Source organism: Scylla paramamosain, chromosome 20 (assembly GCF_035594125.1).
Source record: "Scylla paramamosain isolate STU-SP2022 chromosome 20, ASM3559412v1, whole genome shotgun sequence".
NCBI lineage: Eukaryota > Metazoa > Arthropoda > Malacostraca > Decapoda > Portunidae > Scylla > Scylla paramamosain.
This window is the reverse complement of record NC_087170.1, coordinates 12,246,495-12,258,994: the sequence shown is the minus strand read 5'-3', so window position 1 is coordinate 12,258,994 and position 12,500 is coordinate 12,246,495. Positions and strand designations below refer to the sequence as shown.

The following is a 12,500-nucleotide window of genomic DNA, read 5'->3' as shown; positions in this document are numbered from 1 at the left end:
GAGGTGTGGTGAAAGGGTTGGGAGGTGGAATGTGGAAGAGGGGGGGACTTGTGGAAGGGGGGAATTGGGTTCAATGGGATGGAAACAAACTCTGCTCAGACCATTAGACAAAAGTGGAAAAATTAACTCCACCAATTGTATGTGTACGTGTGGATAGGCAATCACCATTATGACGCGAGGCCGCCTCATCACCACCGCCATTGTTGTCTTGGCGTCACCACCACCACGACTACTACTGTCATCACCACCGTCATTATTACCACTATCATTAGCGTTACTTTCATCACCAGTATTATTTCAGTCACCACCACCACCACCACTACCTCTGTCACCACCACCACCACCACTATATTGTCATCACCACCACCATTATCACCATTTCTTTTCCTTGGGCATGCCCCTTCTATCACTATCATCATCAGTACAATTATCACCACCAACACCACCATCACCACAACCGTCATCACCACTACCACTATCATCACCACTAACATTATCACAAGTGTTTTCCTCATCACCACTGTTACTTTTCTCTTCTTTAAGCATTTCACATCAGTCACCATCATTATCAACATCACTATTACTACTACCACTACCATCACCACTACCATCACCACCACCACCAGCATTTTACTCGTTATCGCCATCATTATTAAATTTTCAATGCATTACCATCACCTTCACCATTACCACCACTACCATCATCATCATCATCATCACCATCATTACAAAAATAAAAAGAATGTAAAGAAAAGAAAAAAAGAAAAATCTTCAACACATACTAAGTTAACAGAAAACAGAGAGAGAGAGAGAGAGAGAGAGAGAGAGAGAGAGAGAGAGAGAGAGAGAGAGAGAGAGAGAGAGAGAATTAATGGAACAGTAGGAGAGAGAGAGAAAAAGATAGTCATTTTAAAACACTTGAAGTAAAATTGATGATGAAAATTGTGAGAGAGAGAGAGAGAGAGAGAGAGAGAGAGAGAGAGAGAGAGAGAGAGAGAGAGAGAGAGAGAGAGAGAGAGAGATTTTTCTATACTTTCTCTCTCTCTCTCTCTCTCTCTCTCTCTCTCTCTCTCTCTCTCTCTCTCTCTCTCTCTCTCTCTCTCTCTCTCTCTCTCTCTCTCTCTCTCCTTACAAGCTCTATTAGTGATACAGGATGCTGTTATAAACCTCTCCCCCTTCTCTCTCTCTCTCTCTCTCTCTCTCTCTCTCTCTCTCTCTCTCTCTCTCTCTCTCTCTCTCACCCCCAATAATTTATAGATCTTTTCCGCCCCTTCTCTATTTTTCCTTAATCTTTTCCCTCCCCTCTTTTCCCACCTCCCTCTTCTCGTTTTCTATGAAGAGTGATAATGAGAAAGGGGTGTCTTAAATCTGTCACGTGAAGGACATAACGCTGTGAGGGCGATGGGGGAAGATGGGAGGAAGATGGGAGGAATATACCCATACGTTGTTCCCTTTAATAGGGGAGGGAGAAGGAGGGAGAGGGTAAGGGAGGGTGAGTAGAGGAGGGAGAGGAAGGAAGGAATGATTTATGAAGGAAATATTAACGAAAGGAAAGGATTAGAAAGGATAGAGTTATATTTATTGTTGTTGTTGTTGTTGTTGTTGGTGGTGGTGGTGGTAGCAGTAGCAGTAGTAGTAGTAGTAGTAGTAGTAGTAGTAGTAGTAGTAGTAATAATAATAATAATAATAATAATAATAATAATAATAATAATAATAATAATAATAATAATAATAATAACAAAAATAACAACAATAATAATAATAATAATAATAATAATAATAATAATATGATAATAATAACAATAATAATAACAATAATAACAATAACAATAATAATAATAAAAATAATAATGGTGATAGAATAACAGTAGAAGTAATAGTAGTAATAATAATACTAATGATAGTAGTAGTAGTAGTAGTAGTAGTAGTAGTAGTAGTAGTAGTAGTAGTAGTAGTAGTAGTAGTAGTAGTAGTAGTAGTAGTAGCAGCAGCAGCAGCAGCAGCAGCAGCAGCAGCAGCAGCAGCAGCAGCAGCAGCAGCAGCAGCAGCAGCAGCAGCAGCAGCAGCAGCAGTAGTAGTAGTGGTTAAAAACAGAATCAGAAAACAGCCCCTATCTCTCTCTCTCTCTCTCTCTCTCTCTCTCTCTCTCTCTCTCTCTCTCTCTCTCTCTCTCTCTCTCTCTCTCACACACACACACACACAGATGTCACTTCCCGATGAATCAGTCCAGATGACAGTGATCATGGCCAATATCCTGCTCCTCCTCCTCCTCCTCCTCCTCCTCCTCCTCCTCCTCTTCTTCCTCCTCCTCCTCCATTGCCATCATCATTATCCACCGCCATGCCCTCATCCTCCTCGCCCTTCTCATTCTTCTGCCCTTATCAGCGTCCTCTCTCTCTCTCTCTCTCTCTCTCTCTCTCTCTCTCTCTCTCTCTCTCTCTCTCTCTCTCTCTCTCTCTCTCTCTCTCTCTCCTGCCCCCGGTCATTTCATCATCATCATCTACTATCATCATCACCCTTCATTACACAACAAACACCCACACCTTCCTCCTCCTCCTCCTCCTCCTCCTCCTCCTCCTCCTCCTCCTCCTCCTCCTCCTCCTCCTCCTATTGTTCTTTCCCCTTGTCCATCATCTCATTTTCTTCTTCCTCTTCCTCCATCTCATCGCCATATCCCTTCTCCCTCATCCTCTCCTTTCCGTCTCTCTCCTATTTCCTCCTATTACCTCCAGCGTCTTTTCCTCCTCCTCCTCCTCCTCCTCCAACTCCTCCTCTAACTTCTTCCTCTTCCTCCTTTATACGATCTGCCTTCTCTGACTCAACCTATTTAGATTTTTCCTTCTTCCTTCGCAACCTTTATTGTCTTCCCTCCTCCTCCTCCTTCCGGTTCTCTTCTTCCTCCTCTTCCTCATTTCTGTCTTTCTGTATTCCTTTGTTTTCCTACCTTCGTTCCTCAACATTTTTTCCCCCTTGTTATAACTCATCTTCCTCCTCCTGCTCCTCCTCCTCCTCCTCCAGGTAAATCACGCCACGACACCTTGGAAGTCTCTCAGGTGTGAGGAAAAGGACAGGTGTCACTCTCTCTCTCTCTCTCTCTCTCTCTCTCTCTCTCTCTCTCTCTCTCTCTCTCTCTCTCTCTCTCTCTCTCTGAACTAGAACTTATAAGGAACTTCTCTCCATTCTCTCTCTCCCTTGGGTCTCTCTAAGCGGAGGGAAAAGTGGAGGAAACTGGAGGGAAGGGAAGGGAGGGAAAGAAGGGAGGAAAGGGCTACATGGAGAAGTTGGAGGAAAAATGACGGGGAGGAAGGGAGGAAGATAAAGATAAGCAGAAGGATGATAAGCAGGAGGAGGAGGAGGAGGAGGAGGAGGAGGAGGAGGAGGAGGAGGAGGAGGAGCAGGAGGTGTTGCTTAAAGTTTCTTCCCTTCCGAGGCCTTATTTAAGATAGATAGATAAGTAGATAGATAGATAGATAAATAGATAGATAGATAGATAGGTAAAGAGAGAGAGAGAGAGAGAGAGAGAGAGAGAGAGAGAGAGAGAGAGAGAGAGAGAGAGAGAGAGAGAGAGAGAGAGAGAGAGAGTTTGGGGAGCGAAAAAAGGCGCTCTAACACACACACACACACACACACACATATACGAGTAGACACACAAATTGATACATTTTCCCTCTCTCTCTCTCTCTCTCTCTCTCTCTCTCTCTCTCTCTCTCTCTCTCTCTCTCTCTCTCTCTCTCTCTCTCTCTATCCTTTCTTCGTGTTTTCCTCCTTCCTCAAACATTTCCTTCTCTTCAAGCGGAACTATTTTCTTTCTTTTACATCATCTACTTTTTCCTCTTCCTTTCTTTACTTTATGTCTCTCTTCTTCCCTCCTTCCCTCTAACCTTCACTTCTTCCCTCCTACTTCTGTTCTCCCTCTCGCCCTCGCTCTCTCCCTCTCCTCCTTCCTTACCTCCTTCCTCCTCTTTTCTCCTTCCTTCGCCTTTTTTTTTTGTAGTTTTCTTCCTCAATGTCTTCCCCAGTCTCTCTCTCTCTCTCTCTCTCTCTCTCTCTCTCTCTCTCTCTCTCTCTCTCTCTCTCTCTCTCTCTCTCTGAAAACACTACGTCTCTATCATTTTCCACCAATTTAGTGGCAAACTCTCCATCCTTCCTTCCTTCCTTCCTTCCTTCCTTCCCTCTCCCTCTCTCCCTCCCTCTCTCTCTCTCTCCCTCCTCTCCCTCTCCTTCTCCCCTCTTGCCATTTTTCCCTCAAACCTTCCCATTAAGTTCATAGTTTTTGTGTCACTCTGTTCATTGATTTATTTTCGAACGTGCAGTGAGAGAGAGAGAGAGAGAGAGAGAGAGAGAGAGAGAGAGAGAGAGAGAGAGAGAGAGAGAGAGAGAGAGAGAGAGAGAGAGAGAGAGAGAGATCAACACGCACATAAAGTTTCTGAACGTTATTTTTCTCACACACAGAAGGAGAGAGAGAGAGAGAGAGAGAGAGAGAGAGAGAGAGAGAGAGAGAGAGAGAGAGAGAGAGAGAGAGAGAGAGAGTGTGTGTGTAGGAGGAAAAATGTAAAACCGCAATTAATAAAAGTGATAAAAGGGGGAAAAATTCAAGTTTATTTTTATCAGAGAGAGAGAGAGAGAGAGAGAGAGAGAGAGAGAGAGAGAGAGTAACATGACACTATTGATGTTCCTTTTAAATTATCTTCACGGACGCTTGACTCTCACTATGCCTCTCCCTCCCCTCTTCCCCCTCCCTACCCTCTTCCTCCACTCTCCCTCCCCCTCTCCCTCTCCTTCTCCCTCCCCTCTACCCTCTCCTTCCTCATTCTCTCTCGCTTCTCTCTCACTTCTCCTTCCACTTTTCCCCTCTTCTTTAACTCTCTCTCTCTCTCTCTCTCTCTCTCTCTCTCTCTCTCTCTCTCTCTCTCTCTCTCTCTCTCTCTCTCTCTCTCTCCTACTTCCCCCTCTTCCTTCCCTATTTCCCCTTTTCCTTCTCTGTCTTTCCCTTTTCCTCCTCTCTTTTCTTCTCCTTTTTCTTCTTTTCTCTGTTTTCTATCTCTCTTCTCCCTATTTTTTTCTCTCTCTTTCTCGACTTTTTGTTTTCTTTTCTCTTTTCTCTCCCATCTTTCTTCACTACTTTCCTCTTCTCTTTTCTTTTTCTCTCTTTTTCCGTTTTCCCTTTCTGCCTTTGTCCCTCTCCTATCTTTTACTCTTCCATTTTTTCACTCTTCCTTCTTCCTTTTCCCCTCTCTCTCCCGCTGTCCCTTTCTTTTCTCCTCTACCTGATTATCTCTCTCTCTCTCTCTCTCTCTCTCTCTCTCTCTCTCTCTCTCTCTCTCTCTCTGATAAGCTTAAACATTCAATTTTTTTTCTGTTAATCCCTTTAATTCTTCCCTTTGTTTAGTATTCTTCCCTTTAAATTTCCCCTCCCTTCCCCCTCTTATTTTTTTTCTTCCTTTCTTCCTTCCTCCCTCCCTCCCTCCCTCCCTCCTTTAAATTTCTCCTCCATTCCCCTCCCTTTAAATTCTCCCTCCATTCTTTTTAACCTCTCTTCTCCTCCACTACCTTTAATTTCTTCTCCCTTCCCCTCTTTTAAATTCTCCCTCTCTCTCTCCTCCCCTTCCTTTATTTTTCCCCTCCGTTCCCCTCCCCTCTTTACATTTTCCCTCCCCTCTCCCCTTCCCCCGTCGAGATCCTTTAGCATTGTGATTAAGCTTCTTCCCTTTACATCTCTGCTGGCCGTGTTTCCTGCGGCTCCCTTTATCTCCGCTCCTTTGTTTCCACCTTAATTTATGGCCTTGTATCGACCCGCTTCACTACACTGCCCCGTATAGACCTGCCAGCAAGTTTTTGGCACCTTAACCTGCTTTCCTGCGATCCCCTGCTAATCTTGGTAACGTTGCTAATATGTACAATACCCTGCTAACATTGCTAAACTTCATGCACTGTCCCACCCCACCCTGCTAACCCGTATACCTTGTCATGCTCTTTCTGCTAACCCTGCTAAACTACATACACTGTCCTATCTACCCTACTAACCTATGTGTATTGACCTGCTCTTCCTTGCTAACCCTGGTAAATTTCATCCATTATTCAGCCGGTTCTGCTAAACTCAGCTATCCTTACCTACTAATCTGCATACACTGCTAACTCTGCTAATCATGCTAACCTACACACAGTATTTCGTGAATCCTGATAACTCTATATACACTGTCCTGCTAAACTGCAAATAAGTAACCTGCTAATCCTAGACATTTCCTAAACTTGCTAACTATTAATCATTCTTCCCAACGTAATCTAACCTAAACACACACACACACACACACACACACACACACCCTTGCTAACCTCCAGTCTTGTCACATTTCCTTGCTAATATTACTAACTCTGCCAATATTGCTAACCCTCACTCTGCTCTGACTCCTTGACACTGTTGCATGTAGAGTGCCATAGTTCGTTGCCACTCACTTTGACACAGTCTTTGGCACTATTGAGAATGACAGGTTTTGCTTTGGCATCATCCCAGTTTGGCATCATTTGGCATCCCTGAAGTTGACAGCCCCTTTATAGCCTCCCATTTAACCCCTTCCCCTTTAAATGCATCCCATCCTAGGATTATTGAGAGAGTGCATTTAGTACTTCAGAGAGAGAGAGAGAGAGAGAGAGAGAGAGAGAGAGAGAGAGAGAGAGAGAGAGAGAGAGAGAGAGAGAGAGAGAGAGAGCTGTTTTTTGGCTTCTATTTGTCCAAAGCTTTAGTGGTTAAGGATGAAAAATGTAAGCTATGAAAAATGTTTGTTAGGCAGATAAAAGGAAAAATGCTTTGTGCTTTTCCACGAATAGAATTAGATATATTCCCGTATTAAATTTCAATGGAGTTTTACAATATACCAGCCTCTCTCTCTCTCTCTCTCTCTCTCTCTCTCTCTCTCTCTCTCTCTCTCTCTCTCTCTCTCTCTCTCTCTCTCTCTCTGGTAAATCTAAGGTGTCACTGCCGTCGTCACCTTCCGTTGCCTCAAACTTACCACAGACTGTATTATTTGAGCTAAATGACATTAAGTTTATGTAAATGGAATAAGTACTTACAATTTCCTCGAGGCGTGACCATCCGCTGGAAATGTTACTTTGTTAACCAGTAATAATTTTCCGAGTTTGTTACATTATTTACAATTTACCGTCAGTTGGTCAGATGATGGTTTTAATCACGTGTTGTTTTGTGATGTCATGCCTCGCAACGCCACCTAAGTAACCCCATCCCTCTTCTTGGCCGGTGGCATTACTAGGGGACTCATTCTGCGGGGAGCGAGCCACGGGTGGTTCTCCAGGCTGTAATCTCCTCCTGGTGGCGCCTTTCCAGTGTGTTGTCCGGCGCCTGACTGGTGTCTTGCCACTCTGTTTTCTTATCACACTCACTGTGTTATCCTTGGCAATCACTGTTTGTCTCGTATCGCGATCAGTATGCTACAACGGTGGTGCGCAAACTGCCAGTGTTGAGCCGGGCTATCTCACCTCACTATGCGCCTCGAAGCCTCGATGAGTGGCTCGAACACTCATCTGGCTGCTTTGTGTATATAACTATTATTTCTAACAAACAGTAACTTAATAATTCTAAGTTTTATTGCTTATTACTGATATATTAGGTGTAACCCTTATTTCCTTTAAGTGTGTATATAATACAAGTACTTCTGTGTACATGTTGTTGACTCGAAACTAAACTTCTAAACGAACTAAACTAAACCGAACTTCTCCAAGCACTTCATTGGGAATAAATGTTTCACACACACACACACACACACACTCTCTCTCTCTCTCTCTCTCTCTCTCTCTCTCTCTCTCTCTCTCTCTCTCTCTCTCTGTTGGTTATTAGAAGGGACAAATATTAATGGTATATGGATAAGTAGACAAGCACCCCACTATTAAAACTCTCTCTCTCTCTCTCTCTCTCTCTCTCTCTCTCTCTCTCTCTCTCTCTCTCTCTCTCTCTCTCTCTCTCTCTCTCTCTCTCTAGTAGCGGCAGGAAGAAGAGAGACAGGTTACTAATGACTCGCCTCTCAATAAAAACCTTTTCCCTTTTCCTTTTTTCTTATCCCTTCTTCCTTCCTTTCCCTCTCTCATTCTCCCATTTTCCTCTCTTCCTTCTTTCTCACCTACACATTAATCTATACATTTCTTTCCTTCCCTCTACATCCTTATTTCTCTCTTTCCTGTTTCTCATATACGTTCTGTTCCTTCTCTCTTTTTTTCTTACTCCTCTTTTCCCTAGTAAGAAATCCGACCTCCTTCTTTCCTACCTATTCTCCTTCTCCTCCACTTCCTCCTTTTCTTTTTCTACTACACTTTCTTCTTCTTTTTTTTTCTTAACCAAACGTTCTTCTTCTCTTCTCTCATCCCTACTTTTTTCCTTCTCCTTTTTTTCGTTTCTTTCCCTTCTTTCTTCCCAATTACATTTCCTCCTATCTGACTCTTCCTTCCACCTCCCCTTACGCTCCCTCCTCTTCCTCTACCCTGTCCCTCCTCTCCCTCCCCTCTCCTTCCTTCTTTATAAAGCTGAAGGATAAATTAATGGTTGTTATTTACTCTCTATTTCTTTTCTTTTTTCTATTCATTTTTATTCAGGACGCTTCCCCTCCCATACGTTAACTGTAAATCATGACCCATTATTAACCCATTTGTTTGTTATCCAGCTTGTTTTTAATGGGAGATGAATGCAAATAGTAGTGGTGGTGGTGGTGGTGGTGGTGGTGGTGGTGGTAATAGTAATGAGTTCGTTTTATTTTTTTGTGGTTGTTTGTCTTTATAGTATTTTTGGAATGTTTTTTTTTTTTGATGTTTTGTTAATGTTTTTTTTTTGTATGTGTTTTATTGAAAGGGTTGATAGTGGTGGTCGTTATGATGTAGTAGTAGTAGTAGTAGTAGTATATAATAAAAGTAGTGACATTTTCTCTTTCTCTCTCTCTCTCTCTCTCTCTCTCTCTCTCTCTCTCTCTCTCTCTTGCTCCCACAAGCACGTCATCAACAAACATTTGTACGTAAACACACACACACACACACACACACACACACACACACACACACACACACACACACACACACACACACACACACAACTGTTGACTTACACGAGTTTAATTAAAATCACACAAACCGGAGAGAGAGAGAGAGAGAGAGAGAGAGAGAGAGAGAGAGAGAGAGAGAGAGAGAGAGAGAGAGAGAGAGAGAGAGAGAGAGAGAGAGAGAGAGAGAGAGAGAGAGAGAGAGAGAGAGAGAGAGAGAGAGAGAGAGAGAGAGAGAGAGAGCACACTTAATCGTACATTCATACACACATATACGAGTATACAGATAGACAGACAGACAAAATAGATAAATAGACAGACAGGTAGATAGACAGACAGACAGACAGACAGACAGACGAGACATAAAAGGAAATTGGAAAACGCTGACTTTTTCCGGACATAAATTTGTTACCTTTTTTTTTTGATAATTTGTCGAACTTTTTTTTTTTTGATTGGGAGGAGGAGAGAGGGGAAACAAATTATAAATGTGCTTGATAGCTTCAGTAGACAGACACACACACACACACACACACACACACACACACACACACACACACACACACACACACACTGGTATAAATTTCTAACTCACGCAGATAAAAACATTTGAAGGTCAGAGTTAAATAAAAAATAAATAAATAAAAATCCTAATCATACTGGACTCTTTGGTCTTTCAAAAATATGCGTACATGTTATAAATAGCATGGAAATATTGTTAGCTCTTCCTGTGTGTGGGTGTGGATGGGTAGGGTGTGTGGGAGGTGGGGGGTGGAGGGTGCGTGCGTGTGCGGGCATGCATGAGATGTTATGAGGTGTTATGCGGCGTGTAAGCATCCGTCAGCCATCACATTATTGACGGACGATTGGGTCACGTATATCAATAACAACAGCAACGAGAACAACGACAACAACAACAACAACAACAACAACAACAACAACAACAACAACAAAATTAATAAAACCAACAACTATTATTAGCACTACTGATATTACTACTACTACTACTACTACTACTATAATAATTACCAATGCAGTAACAATAGCAACAACAACAATTCAAAAAAAAATACAATGAGAAAAAACGTCTCTCTCTCTCTCTCTCTCTCTCTCTCTCTCTCTCTCTCTCTCTCTCTCTCTCTCTCTCTCTCTGAAGCGGAAGAGCCCCGAATGGCATTTTCTCCTCGGGCAAAAGGAAAAAGGGCAAAAAAAGACAAGAAAGAAATATAAAATGCAAATGACTTGGGGGTGTATGCGTGTATTGACGTGGCCGCTGACACACACACACAAACAGACTGAGTGGTGCAGTATTATACACGGATAAAGGCGATTATACTCCAAATAGTCACTTGACATGTGTCCTCTGCATGTCTGTCTGTCTGTATGCATGTAAGTATATATGCCTATCATTTATCAATCATCTTGTATTTATGTTTGTTCGTATGTTTTGTCTCTGTTTTTTGTCTTTCTCCCACAGTATATCCTTTATCTACTTGTCTGTTTAATGGTTTTTATCTCTATTTATTCCTGTGTGTGTGTGTGTGTGTGTGTGTGTGTGTGTGTGTGTGTGTGTGTGTTGGCACGTGTCCCCATTCTTTGTTTGCCTCCAGGTCTGTGTGTATGTCTGCTTTTTCTGTCTGTTTGTTCCAACCTCCCCCCTCCCCCCAACCTCTCTCTCTCTCTCTCTCTCTCTCTCTCTCTCTCTCTCTCTCTCTCTCTCTCTCTCTCTCTCTCTCTCTCTCTCTCTCTCTCTCTCTCTCTCTGCGTATTTGCCTTTCCACTCTTGTCTGTCTGTCTGTTGCTCTCTCTTTCTCGCTTGATTGAGTACCTGCATGCCTGTCTGTATGTCTGTCTGTCTCTGTCACTCTGAAATTTATCTTTTTTTTTATTATATAACTTTTGCAACTCTCTGTTTCCCAATTTCACACTTCGTTTCCTTTTCTCTTCGGTTCTGCATTTCTTTTTTCTTTTTCTTTTTCTTTTTTTTATAGTTTTTGCCATTGTTTCACTTTCGTTCATTCTTTTAACTTTTTTTCTTTCTAACTGAGACAAAAAAAGAACTCAATAACTAAACCCTCTCTCTCTCTCTCTCTCTCTCTCTCTCTCTCTCTCTCTCTCTCTCTCTCTCTCTCTCTCTCTCTCTTAACACACACATTACATGCATTATAGGTCTGTTTCCTGTCTTGCTCCTCCTCCTCCTCCTCCTCCTCCTCCTCCTCCTCCTCCTCCTCCTCCTCCTCTTTCATCTCCTGCATCTCGTCTTTCTTCTTATCCTTTAAGTCCGTGATTTTTCTGCTATTCAAAACGAAAGATATAGTTGTAGTAGTATTTTAATAAAAGGAGAGAGAGAGAGAGAGAGAGAGAGAGAGAGAGAGAGAGAGAGAGAGAGAGAGAGAGAGAGAGAGAGAGAGAGAGAGAGAGAGAGAGAGAGAGAGACCTCGCGGGATTGGGGTGGGGAAGGGGCGGCAAAAGTGCATAATAATTGTTTATGATGGACACACACGTCAATGATTTGCGCGGAAGCACTGCATTGTTTCTCCCGCACTCGACAAACAACACAGGAAAATACGCGCGTGAATTCACAAGAGCATAACTAAATAAATAAGAGAATGAATGAATGAATAAACGAATGAATGAATGAATAAATGAATAAATAAATGAACATAATATAAACTAACGATTAGTGTAATGCTTGCGGTCGTCATAATAATTTAATAATGAGCCGTGAGATTAATGCATGACAGAGAATAATTAATAGTTATATGAAAAATGAGAATAATAATAGGAGGAAGAGGAAATGATACCAGTATGTAGTAGTGGCAGTAGTAGTAGTAGTAGTAGTAGTAGTAGTAGTAGTAGTAGTAGTAGTAGTAGTAGTAGTAGTAGTAGTAGTAGGAAGAAAAATAAGGAAGAGGTGAAAAAAGACGAAGAATAAAGTCACACACACACACACACACACACACACACACACACACACACACACACACACACACACACACACACACACTAGTAAATATAAAGGGGAAGGAATTAAACCACCACCACCACCACCGCCTTCACCACCACCACCACCACCATCACCACCACCATCACCACCACCACCACCATTTTTACACATAGGTCTTAAGTGAGTAAGTGTTGCGGTCGCCCTCTTAACTTGCCTTCTAAGTGTTTAAGTGGCCAGTGGAGGGGTGGAGAGAATGGAGAAGAGGAGGAGGGAGGAGGTGGAGGGAAGGAATTAGTTGAGGAGCAGGAGTGGAGAGAGAGGAGAGAGAATAACCGGAGAGGAAGAGGTGGTAGAGATTGAGAGAGAGAGAGAGAGAGAGAGAGAGAGAGAGAGAGAGAGAGAGAGAGAGAGAGAGAGAGAGAGAGAGAGAGAGAGAGAGAGAGTAACTCAGGCTCAATTTACTTCTCACCGTCTCATAAATTGTTTCCCTTATTTTTCCCTCCTTTTTCAGAGTTTAGAGT

General features: G+C 42.6%; 1 protein-coding gene across 6 annotated transcripts in view; it reads right to left on the bottom strand.

The window, feature by feature from the left end:
* The window catches only part of LOC135110336 (dipeptidase 1-like), a 155,389-nt gene that overhangs the window by 100,498 nt on the left and 42,391 nt on the right, over positions 1 to 12,500 (bottom strand). Inside the window, exon 1 of one of the 6 annotated variants that reach the window (XM_064022576.1) lies at positions 7,069 to 7,481. The exons of 4 other annotated variants lie outside the window; for them this stretch is intronic. The gene's annotated coding sequence lies outside the window, so the exon portion shown is untranslated. Of the gene's footprint in view, positions 1 to 7,068; positions 7,482 to 12,500 lie in introns of those variants that run through there. One more of the 6 variants, XM_064022579.1, reaches the window with a different exon arrangement.